Source organism: Hyposmocoma kahamanoa, unplaced genomic scaffold (assembly GCF_003589595.1).
Source record: "Hyposmocoma kahamanoa isolate Upper Pololo Valley unplaced genomic scaffold, ASM358959v1 87, whole genome shotgun sequence".
In the NCBI taxonomy this organism is placed as follows: Eukaryota; Metazoa; Arthropoda; class Insecta; order Lepidoptera; family Cosmopterigidae; genus Hyposmocoma; species Hyposmocoma kahamanoa.
Window position 1 is genome coordinate 11,667,058 of NW_020654422.1, and position 15,659 is coordinate 11,682,716.

General features: G+C 34.3%; 1 long non-coding RNA gene across 1 annotated transcript; it reads left to right on the forward strand.

The window, feature by feature from the left end:
* The first annotated feature begins 2,435 nt into the window (after positions 1 to 2,435).
* Positions 2,436 to 3,336, forward strand: LOC113235504. Its single transcript, XR_003310873.1, has 3 exons — positions 2,436 to 2,577; positions 2,665 to 2,746; positions 2,926 to 3,336. It is a non-coding gene; the product is annotated as an uncharacterized LOC113235504 (long non-coding RNA).
* Positions 3,337 to 15,659: the final 12,323 nt, after the last annotated feature.

Genomic DNA, 15,659 nt, shown 5'->3' on the forward strand with positions numbered 1-15,659 from the left:
GACTAAATGTAGTCGACGAAGTTAGGAAAGAATTTCTTTCATCGGTCTGAGAAAGGTGCAGGGTTTCCTGAAGGGAGAGGGGGAACGGAACCGCCAACGACTTCCGTAGCTTGTTTCTGTGGCTAGACAAAGGTTTGCTGGGACACTTGTATTATACTTAGTGCCTTTATTAAGCTTATTACATAGACTTTACGAATCTTGATTATTTTCGTTTTAAATACAGGAATAAACTCGTATTAAAAATCAAAATTGGTAATACACGCAGTTATTTTTAAAATTATTATTAACTATTAATAAAAATGATGGTACACTTCTAAAAGGTCTTAAAATATATACTTGAGTAACTTAAAAACAAATTACTATACAATTTTTAATACAAAACATTTCAAATGTAGCAACATTTTAAAATGGAAATTTAAAAATACAAATGGAATTTCGAGTCTTTACGTTTTCACGGTAGCTACACATTGAAGATTAAACTATTTTCTTCCGACGGCCTGTAGAGAGTCCGATATCGTCGAAATAGTATATATTTCTTTTTTCTAACAAAAATACACGATTTTAAATCCGGAAAATAACAATTTGATAAATGGAATTATTGTATATAGGTACTAACAAATCATTGATCGATGCATAACTTACAACTACAAACCAAATAACTTACTAAACCGTTGTTAAAGTAAACTTGCGCGGTGAAACTAAAACACAACAAGTTGTAAACGTTGAATAAACACGATCACTATTGATTTCAGTTTGACTAACAATATAATCGACTATAATTTGTGTGGTTCCGACCGATAGTATTAAATTCAAACCTAAATTTGATACATGAAACAAAAGAATTACACGAGGCTTTTAATGAACAATATTTAGGTTTATTAAATTAAATGGGTATATAATATCATATAACATAATAAAATCTTTCAAATCCCTTTTTTTTTTGTATTTTAGCACCTTTTAAAGAAGCCCAGTGCTTATTTAGATAAGCACTGGGCTTCTTCAATGGGTTATTTTGACTATTTCACATGAAACAACCCATGAAATAAATAATTTACATACATCATTGTTCATAAAAAATGTTATTAACTTTTGCAAACTTGTCGCTTAATGGGTTCTTATTAGTCACGTTTCTAAATATATAAAAAAAAACAATAACAATGAAAACATTTGTGTAACTTACGTAACGACGTGTAATTTCGAAGACATTTGGACTTCATCCGGCGTGACGTCACGAACTACACTCGCTATGACTGACTGAGGAAATTAACTGAGATAACAAGCAACCCTCAGTTTAATTTCATTGTCTTGGCAATGATGTGTGGCTATATTTATTTGTACTTGTATCATTATTGAATGTGTTTATTTGTACAAAAATCATGAATCACTATGTGATTACATTATATGCCTTTGAAAAATTTCTACGACGTCTTGTAGCCCTTTGACACAAATTATATTTTATATTTAGAACATTTTAATGTATATTGATTGGAGCGTTTAATTTAGTAGTTTTTCCATTATAGTTTGCAGGGTCTCATGAGGTTATTACACCAAAGATACGTTTTACTGTCGTAAACACACACAGCCTCTCAACCAACACACATACGACGGCGACTTGACCCTCAAAGTTCGATTCCCAATTCAGACAGCCAGTATCAAACCGAACTGCCTATAATGGCTAACCGGAATTAGCTCTAAATGCCGTCTATCAGCCGAGAGCAGTTTCCCCGGATCAAGTTACTAATAGTTTAAGCTCGCAATATGAACTGGACAGGCTTTACTTGTGGTTTGCGTCATCATATAATTATAGACATTTAATACTTTGTAATCAGACGAATTATTAATTAAAAACTGAAATTCAATAACAATATTTATCTTTATTGATTATCATAATGTTTTTACTATCATGATCTTCATCTATTTGTGAAAATGCTCCACTAGTTTGTGGAGCATTCCTTCGGTCTGACTGTGAACGTGGCTCCCATGAATTTGTCTTCATCGTTTGTTACATCTTTGTGTCAGTGTCAATAATAAATTTCTCAATAATAAGTGTTGTATTATATTTTGTAACAGCCTGTTAACACTATGGAAAAACAATAAAGTATTGAGTATTAATTCAATTAATTACATAAATATTTATGCGAGTATTGGAATTTTTGGCGATGACACAAAATACTGACCAACCTTTGTGTTGTTTCGCACCTAAAAATGAATCCATTGAATTTTACAAACAGTTTTCGTTTGTTTTATTTAAAGTTCAAATTCCACAACTGATAGGAATCGATCTTGATATGTAGTCTATTTTCCAACCGATAGCACTAAAATTTTAATCAAACTGAATTTTTCAATATCGCATGTAAATCGAATCGTAAAATACTGCAATATCGTTCACTTTATAACACTGTAAAAGGGAATACACATTCCACGTATAATCAAATATGCCCAACGTCAGTGAAGTAGAGTTGAAATAGAATTTTTTCGCTCTTGAAAATTGCGATCACGTTTCTAATATAGTGAAAACAATATTCTAGTGACCGGGTGATTTCTGCGCAGATGCTTGCCCTTCCAATATTATGTACGGTAGGGCAAACTTTTTCATAGCTTTGAAATATGAGTGTCACTTAAAATATTACGATACTTAGGGAATTATTTAAACGTCAATTGTAGATATAACGGTAAATAACGATTTCGGTGGCCCAACGGTTTGCACTGTGGACACTGGACGAGAAAGTTTTGGATTCGCTGCCAGGTAAGACTAATATGGAAAATAAAATTTTCAAGAGTGGTTCAATTCTGGGTTATATGGGTAGTTTTTGTTTTTTCTACATAAAGCGTATTTACCAAATTATTACCTTTGTTCGTTCCACGTTAATACGTGTTATTAAATTATAAACACAAATATATTAATTAATTGTACTCTACTTCCAGCTTACGCTCGCTCTGATGAGAAAAATTACAAAATATACCAACCACCCGATAATACCCGTAGCGAACGAATTTGATTTTCATAAACGACCTCGGTGGCCTAACGATTTGAGCTATAATATGATGGCGCTAGGTAAGTTCCGTGTTCAATTATCGATAGATAAAAATTCAGAAACGGACTTTTCGAAATTAGTCTGGTCTAAGTGCAAGGAATTCTCTAGTTTGCGACCAGATAATTGGTGTGTTTTCTGGCATATTATTACTAAAAACGTTATTCGCTTGTGATGGTTTATTTCTCCAGTCAGAGTACAAAGGAAAAAGAACCGATACAAAAGATTCCGCGCTTATCATTGACTTACAAATAAATGGACGACGGGTCTAATACAAAAACCACGAAAAAAATGTCCCAAGTCAACCTATTCGAAATTTAAATTGTAATGTCATCGCAGTATCGCGCTGTCAGTAGAACAAATGAAGACTAAAGCGGAGTTTGGCGCTCTGTATACGATTTTAGCGCCTTACAAGTGCGGACACTTTTTAGCGCGGACCCGACGTCCATATAATTGTAAGTCAATGGCGCTTATTTATATAAATTTCTTCCCGCCAAAACCGCCAAACATCATCGAGGAATAGCTGTTTTGGCGGTATTGGCTATGACCACAATAATACCAAAAGATGACAACAGATGGCAGATTACAAGCAGGCTTAGAATTACGACAGGCTATAGCATTAAGAAATATGAATTAGGAACACCGATATAAAAGTAAAATGTCATCTGTAATTCAAATTTCTCGACAATAACAACTATAAGCATAATATTTGAATTTATTGTGAAAAGGTATGACAAGCTCTATGTAACAGTTTGCAAAAGTGGTACATTTCAATAATCATATTTATTTGAGTATGATACAATATAGTATACACTGCAGTATGCAAAATACGACCTGGGGGCCTACCATAACCTTTCCAAAAACAATTTTATTTCAATGTAAGCTTAAAGTAAGCTTATTATAATATTACTCATATTCGTACCATGACGAACCTGTCAACCAAGTAATGTATTATTGCAAAAGTGATTGAAAGAACGAATGATCCTTACTAAAATAGGAAAGAGATAACGCTATGTGAACTGTATAATGCCATCTCTTTCTTTTTTGTTGTTCCCAATGGTCTTATCGTAGTATGTTTAAGTTCTTAACGTTATTTACATTCAGACAATTTTGACTGTTAAGAAAAGAAAAGTACCTATGTAATAAAAAAATCTATTAAAATTACGTTGTTTTCAATAATTACTACGCTTTTTCATGAAGATAAATAAATAAAACAAGCTGAGTCTTGATAGTCACGTTGTGAATTCGGAACTGTAGTCTAGTGTCAACTGTTAGTTTCGCCAAGGAGCATATAGATGGCGTTGTTAAAATTTACCGAAATAAACATTGCGTATTTTTATTTAACGAAAAATTATTTCCTATGTGCTTTTAAATAAAAAATAAACAAAATATCTCTCCAGAGATATATGTAAATAAATAGGTTCAACTTAACTTTTAATCATTACAAATCAATATTAAGACAATAAAACTGAAGATAATATTGTTTCCATTGCATCCGTGTATTTTAAGTTTGCTAAATTTCACAAAAGAGCAAGATAATATTACTTTAATGTTAAAGTCACGTCATAGTACGACTGAGTGAATGAATAGTCACAAAGCTGCCAATAAAACATCATAGTTTTGACATAACAATAAGCTTACTTTAAGCGCGTCATGGTACGAAAAGTCAATGTAACGTTAAAGTAATATTGTTTTAAGAGGTTGTGGTAGGCTCCCAGATCATGATTGCAAACTAACAATACTTATTATGGACTATTTTATTTAAAGTCAAAAAACGCCAGCATAAGTCTCCATGCACGACGGGACGTACTATTCCTTTTCTGTACGTCTGGCGGACTCTGCGCAAATCCTTTCACCACGATGGGAAGCTATTTATTGTATGCCAGCGGTACTATAAGAAGAAGATTAAATATCATATAAGGACATATTGTTTTTGTTGTCATATAAAATAAAATCTCTTCACTTGATTTGACTTTTTCTTTACAAATATTTTTAAGCAAATTCGGCGCGCTAAGCAAGTAAAACGATTTTAATTTTTTTGCGATAACGCTTCGCTATATCATAATTTGTGATCGCATACATCGCTCCGTTTCGCGGTTGTAATGCCCGGGGGTTGTTTGAAATGCCGTATCGATTCTGCGATATAAAAACCACATTAATCTGTACTTATCTCGACCGTATTATTTAATGACACGTCATTCGACGGTTATTTGTAACATTTATGGCAGAATAGACGACGCGTTTTTAGATAACGCGTTTTTTACGTTTATGTCGTTATTATGCGTGTAAGTGAATTTTTCTTCTTGTGAATAATACAATTTGTAACGAAAATATATTTCAGAAATAAATTAAATGTATTTTGTACAAAAAAGTAAAATAAACATTAATATTATTTATATTACATAAAATGTAGGTTGTTCGGAACTAGACACCCACACGCTAAATAAATACGGGGAGGCGAAGTTTGTGGCAAATATTATGTGAAATTATAAGTTTTCCCTTTCATTCTAATGAGAATCGCGGAGTTGTTGAAACGAGACCTATGACGACTTGTTTATATCTCTTGTATCAATCAAGCTTACAATGTATAGTAATGTATCGTACCAATAAGAACATAATAATTATAGTCTATGTATACACCCACTGCTGGGCATAGGCCTCCTTTCACAATGAGAGGAATTGGACTATAGTTCCCACGCGCAGATCGGGAATTTGACACAAATCAAACTTCAAAATTTCAAATTGCTTTGAAGATGTTTGCAGGTTTCCACACGATATTTTACTTCACCGAAAAGCTCATAGTGAATTTCAAATTTAATTTCGCCATTAAATTCCGAAACTCAGAGATGCAAGCCCGGATTCGAAACCACAATCAGAGTAAAAACATTAGTCTACCACGACATTTTATGCCTGTAAACCTTATCTTTATCTTATCTTATCTTTATCTCCAATGTTTGAAATTTGATTTCGTCAGTTCCAATTAAAGCTCTACGTTATTATCGTTTCCTGTACACAAAATTATTTAATAAAATTTCCTAGAAAGTACATATATATACAGTATACACGTTTTCCTTCACCGGAAAGAAAACCTCTGGGTAAATTTCAAACAAAATTTCTTAAAAATACAAAAGTGCAAGTTTGGGTTCAAACCATCTGCTTGAGTAGCGGTAGGTTTTGACCTTGAGGCTACCACGACTGTCGTAACAATAATATTATTAAATTATGTAGTCACATTATCTACTAAAGTAACCTTTTTACATACTTACAATGTAAGTTGGGATTTTGTCAGACTTAAAAGTCGTTTATAAGATGTCCAGCGAAGCCTAACGTCTAAGCAAACAATGGCCGTCCAAAGTCAGCTATAACCGTTTATCACGCAATACGATTATTCCGCAAACAGTTTACTTGCGATTTGCATGAAATATAAAGGTGGCCACATAGTTGTCGTTGTTTATAGCGGTCAGCGGTTGTTTTGTTCTCCCCTTTCGCATTCCTGTCTTCGTTCCTTTATTGTCTTACTTCTCGCTTATGACACAACAGATTTATGCTTTTGTTAAATTGTTTTACAAAACACGCTTTTGTGTTTAAATAGTTCGGTGTTTACATTGTTTTTGGTTATTTATTTGTCTGTTCAGTTTTGATTGGAATTGCTTTTATTTAATTTATTTTTATTAAATTAAATTCAGATTTGTAATATTGATTTTAACGAATAAAATGTTGTTTTACTAACTCTAAAATTACTCCACTAGTTTGTTATATAATTAATACAAAGATCTAACTGATACCTGAATCTGTTTTGCCAATCTAGGGCAACCTATCCTCCTATCCTATAATCTAATCTATCATCCTAACATATCGAAGAAATTTTTCATTGTATTCAATCAATGAATTAATAATTAAATTCAGATCTGTAAACCTTTACACACAGTTATTTTTTATTTCGTTTATTGAATAAAAAGGATAGAATACTTATACTGTAGTACTTATTTTTTTAATTTTAATTGAATTTAGTATTATTATGTTTTTGTTGTTTTGTTTGAAATTTATGCATGTCAAAGAAAGCCTAATTTTTTGATCTTTTAACATGTAATAAAAATTATTTCTCTTTCCCATTTTATCATCAATTCACATCTGAAATGACATTTTTCCACTCAACTGCGTCGTCTGGGCTTCATTCGATTATTCAATTATCTAGACCGAGAACTGCCAATTGTCTGTCAAAATCGGAACAATCGGCTCTCGATCATTTTTTCTAATAATGGTACTTTTCGTCCTTTTTCATATTGTTTATTAAGTATATAATAGTATTTACTTTATTAGGTGAATTTTTGATGAATATATTAATTCCAAAGATTTGAAGCTCTCTCTATATATATATACATATATGAAGTCGTTGGTTCGACTCCAGTCGGATCAAAGGAATTTTTCTTTGTGTTTGTTCTATATTTGTATCTATGATAATAACTATATAAAATAACCTCATAAATATGAAATACAAACTAGTGGAGTATTTTCACAAAAAATAGATGAATATCACGGTAATAAAAACATTATGATATCCAACAATTAATAAATATAGATCGATAGATGTTTAAATAAATAGTACGCGAACTCTATTAGTATTTTGTATAAAAAAATCTTGCACTACTAATTTGCATAGTTACACGAAAATATCAGAATGTTTAATGAAATGTGAATTGCTATTACCGTCCGCAATACCCACACAGTCCTACAAAGTCCGAATTATTAAAAAACCATTAGATGTGGCGCAAAGAGCGTGATGGATGGACTCTCGAATCCGATCCATTTCAATTTAGCGACCGATGCCTCTTTATAAAAGGGTGAGTGGCATCCCAAGGGTATGGTAATTGTGTTTTAAGTCAACCGCGGTTATTGTTTGGAGGAAATGTGTTGGAAAATATGTAAAACACACACACACGTAAGAATATTTATTTTTCGCTATTTTGTTTCTCAATATTATGTTAATGTAATTTGTATTTTTTTGTTCAGTCTTCTCATCACTTTCTATCATTTTTTTACATTTTTTTCACACTTGGTGTGGTCACAAAAGCTGCATTCAAATTGCCATTGCAAAACAGAAATTGAAATGCAGTCGTAAACTGGCTCAACGCAGTCGGCGCACTTGCATCGCGATGACAACTGTACTAGTAACCGACAATTGTGAATCAGTCTCGTCATCTCGATGCAATTATAGTGTAGTCATATCGACTGTATCCAAACAAATTTTTAACTACATGTTAATTACTATGATACAATCTGTTGCACGGCGACTCCTTGGTTATTGGTCTTGATACTGTACTCATACACAGCAGTGAGGTAGTTAAGGTACATAGGTTCATATAGCGCAGTATGTCTTCTTTTCGAAACAAAGTAATTACATAATAAAAATCTTGTATAAAGCACTGTTCTTAAACAGTTATAGAATTTAGCGAGAGCAGTTGCTAATTAATATAGGACTGTCACAAATGTACTGACAAATACACTTTTCTGATAGGCAATGTATTAAATTTGACATTTACTGTGTTATGACTGGTCACATATACAAGAACGTATAATCGAAATCAAAAGACGATTGAAGTAATTCTGTTTTCAAATTAATAATATTAATAATAATAATGCACACACTCATAGCCCCGCACTAGGAAACCCTGTAGCACGGGTGCCATGGACACACACATAGGCAACCACAAATTACAGCCAAACTCACGAGAGAAATAAATGTGGGCCATACCCGGGACTTCTGCGTGGCAGTCCAGCATGGTAACCGTTCGGCCACGGAGGCAGTTATGTTTCCAATTAAATGAGTATTTCATATGAACATTGTTATCGTAATCCAATTTTTTAGCTTTGCTCTAAATCAGTTCAAGAATGTATTACACATAAGTATATTTAAAAAAAAACACCATAATACCAAGTTTATAACACAGTAATAACAGTGCGAACATTGCTCAAAGTTAACCACGAGTGATGATCTGATAAATCACAGGTACCGATTTACGGAGCAATAAAGATGCTCGTAAATAAACAGTGTTATCAACTCTTTATCATGGTTTATACCTTGCGAATGTTATCGTTGCAAGGAATGGCTAAAGTTTCCCTTAATATAAAAAGAATGAATGTGGAATTGATGATGTATGAATGTTGAGATGAACGCTGTGGCTTGTGAATACATCTGAAATATAGCGAAAGGAAAAAGTGCGTCGTTCTTTACGACATTAATGGATATAATTTTGACGAGGACAAATTATTACGTCACTTTAATCACTAAGAACGCTATATATGAAAAGATAAAATTACTTCTAAGTAATGTTATTCATACAAAGATCGAACAACACTAAACAAATTCCTACGAGCTGACTGGACTTGAAACAAGAGTACGAGTATGTAGCTCAGTTGGTTAAGAAAGGTACTCCCATCATGGCAATACTAGTTGGAGTCCAGAACAAACTTTTCTATGTGTTGTTGTTTTTATGTTATCAAGTGACGGGACTAACAAGTCGTGGGCCAGGTAGTAAGCGGCACGCCTGTCCATAACTGTTGCGGTGCCACTCAGAACTTTAAAACGCAAACATCGGACTGCCACTGCGCTTGTCACCATGACACATAAGCTGACAAGTTCCAGGTACCTGTAATTTCACCATCGTGTTTGTATCCATAATAATAAACTAGAGGAGTATTTTTAAACATCGTGATTTTCAATAAATAAATATTACCTATGAAAGCTTTATGCTGATATATCTAATATTAATGAATAGCATTTCACTTGGTTTTAGGACATGTTTACAATACAATACAGGACAAAAAAATACAATGTTTTTGTCATAATAACCTTTTAATTATCTAACATTAAATAGGTAAGGTAAAGCGATGATTTGCAATACAACATAGAAAATGAAATACTGAAAGGAATGTTAAAACTTTTTCGGTCAAAATTGCAAAATTGCGTCATTCATGATAAACTGACAATGATATTGACAAGCGAGGACGAGATTGGAACCGTCACTGCGACCGACGACATGGTATTGATTTTGAAAAGAATTTTTGTGGAAAACTATTTTCTAGGTTTTATTTCCAACATGAATATATCAAAATAAAAAGAAATGAGGTGAAAATAAATGCAGCCAATTTAAACTTAATTTTAAGTTTTTTATTAACAATTCATACCTTCAATTCTATTTTATTGAATATTATGATGTTGTGACTTATACTGTGAAAATACTTTTTTTGTATTTGTAGTTTGTTCGATCTTCGTATCAATATTTCATACCTTCGTCATAATCGTCAATCCATTATACACTGGTCTCTTCTAACTCCGTCACGCTGGCCCATTGCGAGTTTAGAACCTTCTTCGATATGCAGTTGGCGTCAACTATTGGTACTAAACAAAATCGTGCATACCGCACGGGTTCGACCCGTCTACCTCTCTTCAACCGTTCTTCATACATTATTGCTATCTTATTTAATTTGCATGATACCTAATTATAATACAAAACTGTTATTTATGTTATGTGAACAAAATTTGTTCCTTATACATTTAGAAGACTAAATGTTTACCTTTAGGCCTTTGAACCGTAAATAGCATAGAATTTAATTTAAGTTTCAAGTTTAAGTGCGGTTGTCCGTAAAACTAAGAGAAAAAATATAATCATTCGATTTTGTATTGTTTATACCATCTTTTGTTCTGAATGCCTTTTAAACAAGGTCAGTGTGGTGTAGCTTCACAGCTCTCGCCAATTGTTCATGCGAAGCAGTACATTGTTTTTTGGGTGAGCGGTACAGGCTCAAGCCATAACATTAATCCGCAATGTACGTTTAAGTTTAGATCGTAATATATCACAGCAATATAATATTGCCTACATTCTGATGGTGTTCAAATGACGATTGCACAATATGCAAAAAATCTATAAAAGTTGACGGACATTATTTTATATCAAATTATTGTAAATTTCAAAGTAAAATAAATTAATTCGAAATTTTTACATTTAATGAAGTGATCTCTGTTTTCTATTCTAGTATAATGACATAACGTTATCCACCGTCATTATCTTGGACGAATACACACAGAATTGTGAAAAACATCATTCCAGCACTGAATACCAAACAAGTCGTAGCGATAACTGCTACGTTCCGTAGACGTTTTACGAACGTAGCTCTACGTAGCTAAGCCCCCGTTACCTCGGCTCGCTGTATAAAATATCCATCTGCCGAAACCACCGCTTATCCCTTAAAAACTCTCTTTGTGAGTATAACTCGACATCCCTTATGATATGTTTATGTACTTAGTTCTTTTATGTGGACGTTCCAACGCGGAGCACGAATTTTATTGGCTTTATAGAATTTTATGACGCCATATTGTATGAAGTGGCCGCTGTTTTTCATTGTCTATTGAATCTGATGTTTGGTTTAAGTGTCGATGAGGATTATGTATGTGACGGCGATTCTTTGTGAACAATTTTCTTGACCAGATCACGAAATGTAACGACCTTTCATAAAATTATCCATCCGCTTTATTAATTGCTGAAAATTAGTTTTTATTGTAAAGCTTCACGATATAGTCAAATAATTAACACCGTTTTATTCAAGCTGCTGGTTAATTAATTATTTACAAATTTTCAACCGCCAACGACGTGACGTTGGCAAAAGCAAAATATCAAAGCGGGAAATCTCCGCAGACCTGTTTGTTTGGAGCGGGCTTTAACAGTTTGACGGCGCACTTAATGTATTTATACCGGGTACCAGGCAACGGCATCTGTGGCTAATGATATCGCTGGACCTGCCCACCCATCCCGCCTCCCCCACCCACTTTCCTCCCCAATAGCCCCCATACTCGGTCATTAGCTAAACACGCACAACCGCCCGCATGTCGCAAGTTTATCTTTAGCTAAATTGTAGGTATGTGGACTCGATTAGCCCTTTGATCAAATAATCCAGCGATAAAATAGGGTTTGAGGAAATTAAATTACGTTAAATGTCATTGTTGGTGTGGTGGAATGGGACAAGATGAGAGAGTAAGATTACTTGGGGCAGCTATACAAACAGAGTGTTAAGTTGTGATGGCGCAATTACATGTTAGAGTTATCTCGAGAGTTTATGGTACTGCATCACAAAGCTTTATTATATGTAGGAGACACAAATACTTTGTTAAAATGGCATGTATATACGAATTTTGTTAATACTCAAAATTACAGTCACAGTTAATTCGTTGCTTATTCAACACTTTTTAAAATCGCAACTACGCCAATTCATATTCATAAGATACTTCACTATACTATGTAAGAAGGTAGTACTGGAAATGAGCGTTGTTTTAAAATAACGATGAAACGTGTACCTCGTGGAGAGGGAAATGGCCACAGCGAGCATCAGTGACCGCTGTAAGACGAGCTCGTTACTTGCAGGTGGCAGCGGTATTGCCTCGCCACCGGTTAGTTTAATTGGCGGTCACCTACGCGGCTCATTCTTTACTCTTCATTAAATAAATATAAACGTAAGCAACAGCGATAATAGTTTAAAGCTACATGTGGTTATATGTCAAAAGTACTTAATAATGAAACTTAGAAAAATGATAGGAACTACTTGAAACAAATTTTATAACTCTCCTATATAAGCAAAAAAAGTTATCGACCATTTTTTTTCGAAAAATCATAATACCAGAACCAATATAGAAAGATTTAGTTCCCAACTTGTCCCCAAGTGTTGTTCCCAAGTTGGCCCTAACGGGAATTGAATCCCGGGCCTTCAAGCCCACAGTGCAAGCCGTTGGACTAAAGAGATCGTAGAAATATAGATTGGTTTTTCAAGTTTATTGAATGTCACGATGTTTTACAGCCATATTAATTTTTTGTGATAATACTCCACTAGTTTGTAATAGGTTAATTAATAGCAGCAGAGCTCCTTGTGAAAGACTTCGTCCAGGAAAGTACTGCCATCTTACCTATTTCTGCCGCCAAGCAGTAATGTCAGCATTAATGTGTGCCGATTTTGAAGGGTAAGGGTGCTGGTGAAATTACAAGCACATGGTACTTGTTAACTTATGTCTCAAGGTGACGGGCGCAATGGCAGTGCCAAAGTGCAAAATTCGTTCGATCCGGTTGGATTCGAACCAGCACCCTCACCCTCTACCAATCAAACCATGGAACGAACCAGACCTTACGAATTTTCTGTGTTTCTTGCAAATCTTTATTTTTGATTTTTAAAGACTTTTTACCGGTTCGAATCCTGCCGGATCGAATGAATTTTTCTAAATGTGTTTCCAAGGCATAGGAATTCTTTTTGCTTGATCAGAAGTATTAATAACTTCATTTAACATTTGACCCGATTTGAGGTCAGAAACAAAAATTGAAAAAACCAAAAGGAAAATGGGCATACACCAAACGCAAGCTCTGCAGCGGTCACTCGATTAATACCAACATTAATCTCGGACCCCTGGGCCGACTCTAATTTATGCTATCGTTTTGACAATTGATGACCAAGAATTGTAAAATCACACTTTGTTTACATTTTGTAAATTAACAAGTATAGCCCAGCTTATAAGCAGCTTAAAACTTATAGGTAACATAAAGGGATTAAAAAAAACAACAACAATACTGATGAAACTATTTTTCTTTTCATAAACAAAACTTTAAGTTGGGAAAAGTCAGTCAAATCATATTCTTAAAGATTTTTGAATTTGCCTGGCATAGATCATGGTGAAATTACAGGCACATGGGACTTGTCAACTTTTGTTTTAGGGTGTCGGGCGCAGTGGCAGTGCCCCTCAGATCTTTGTGATTTCAAGCTCGGAGTGGCGCTGCAACTTTTATAGACAGGCCTGTCGCTTACCACCAGACACACGACTAATTCGTCCCGTCACTTAGTATTATAAAAAACATAAAAACACGTATATGAGTACATATACTTAATTAGATAACACATCGTCACTGGTGAGGTGAAAGTTACTAAAGCGCCAGTTTTACCTTTTGGAGGTTAGTAATTTCGCCTTTCCAATGACAATATGTACAGGAATTCACACTGGATTCCAACCTTAAAATAGTGGATTTACTGTAATTGTTATGGACAGGCGTGTCGCTTACCACCAGACACACGACTTGTTCATCCAGTCACTTAGTATTATAAAAAAAATCTTTTTTTTTATATTTAATTCTTTATTTCTCCTCAAACTTAACAATTGTACATGTACAAAATTGGAAGCCTATTTAAAACTATTTCACATTATTTCTGTAAAAGACATAAAGTAAGCGTCACCATGGTCACTCATCACATTCACTAATACTATGTTGGAGAAATTAGTATCAAAGTATAAAGATCAAAAATAAAGTAGGTAAGTAATTAATTTAGTGTCCCACAATGGAGCAAAAGTTTCTCCCTCAGAATTCCAACTGTAGTACTTAGATATTCGAAAATGTAAAAGAAAATAACGAATTAATGAAATACTTTCTGTTTTCTTTTCTAGAATGATGTAATTTTTCCTTTATTACGGAACTATTTATCCACCGTCATAATCTTGAATGAACACAGAACGAAATACGAAGTACAAAGAAACGATTATTAACTTTTATGAAGCGCACGAAAGACGCTTCTCCAAACGATGTACGATTCCTTTAATAAAAATAATAATTATCGAGGAATTTTGCTTCTCCTATTTAAAAATTCAACACTACTCTTTTTGGCCGTGGAACAGACGAGAGTCTGAAATGGACATCCAAAATAATAATAATCTTTATTTTTTTCCACAAAATTTGCACTTTACACATACATTAGACTTTCCTGTATGCCTGACGCACCCTGGGCATCAATCGGAGAGTACCTTACGCCGATTGTCAAACCCTTTCACCACAACGGCAAGCATTATACTGTTTGCCATCGAGATGACAACAAGGAGATTACTTTTTATAATATATACCTACCACTTGCTAAGGACTTAAATAGTTATTTTCAAATACAAATTAATGTTTCCATTACAACACATTAGCTAAAAACCAAACAAGAACTGTGTTGTAATAATTTTATGACAAATTTGCGTTTTCAACATGAAACCAAAACTGTTCCTAATGAGTGGGCAGCCAAGGCAAGGCATGCGTGAACCCTGCCCGTGACGGTTTCGCCTCGCGAATATTAATTCGACTTCAGTTGCAGTGTACACTTCGCAGAGCGGTGGAAATCGGAGGGAAATTTATTCCATGATTGACGTCATCGCGGTAGAACGATTTTAATTAGCTGCACTTGTTTACAGATTGTCCCTGGAGTAGTGTTCTATGTAAACATAGACGAGTTTTTTGTATATGTTCCAATTGACACAGTCGCGTACGTTCCGAGAGAATTAAAAGGTACCAGTGACGAATGATGCATCACACCATTACTTGACCAGAATTGGCTGCGTAATGCCTACATTGGCTTACCTTGTTCAAATCAAATGTCTGTCTTACGCCACCGGCACACGCTTTAAAGACATTTACTCTTTTTATGATACCAAGTGACAGGACTAACAAGTCGTACGCCTGTTAGTAAACGACACGCCTGTTCTACGTGGACTACGGGCTCCCCAGTAAGACCAGGGCACGGCAGTATCGGGACCACGCCCTCCATTAGTGATACGCCATCACGGACATC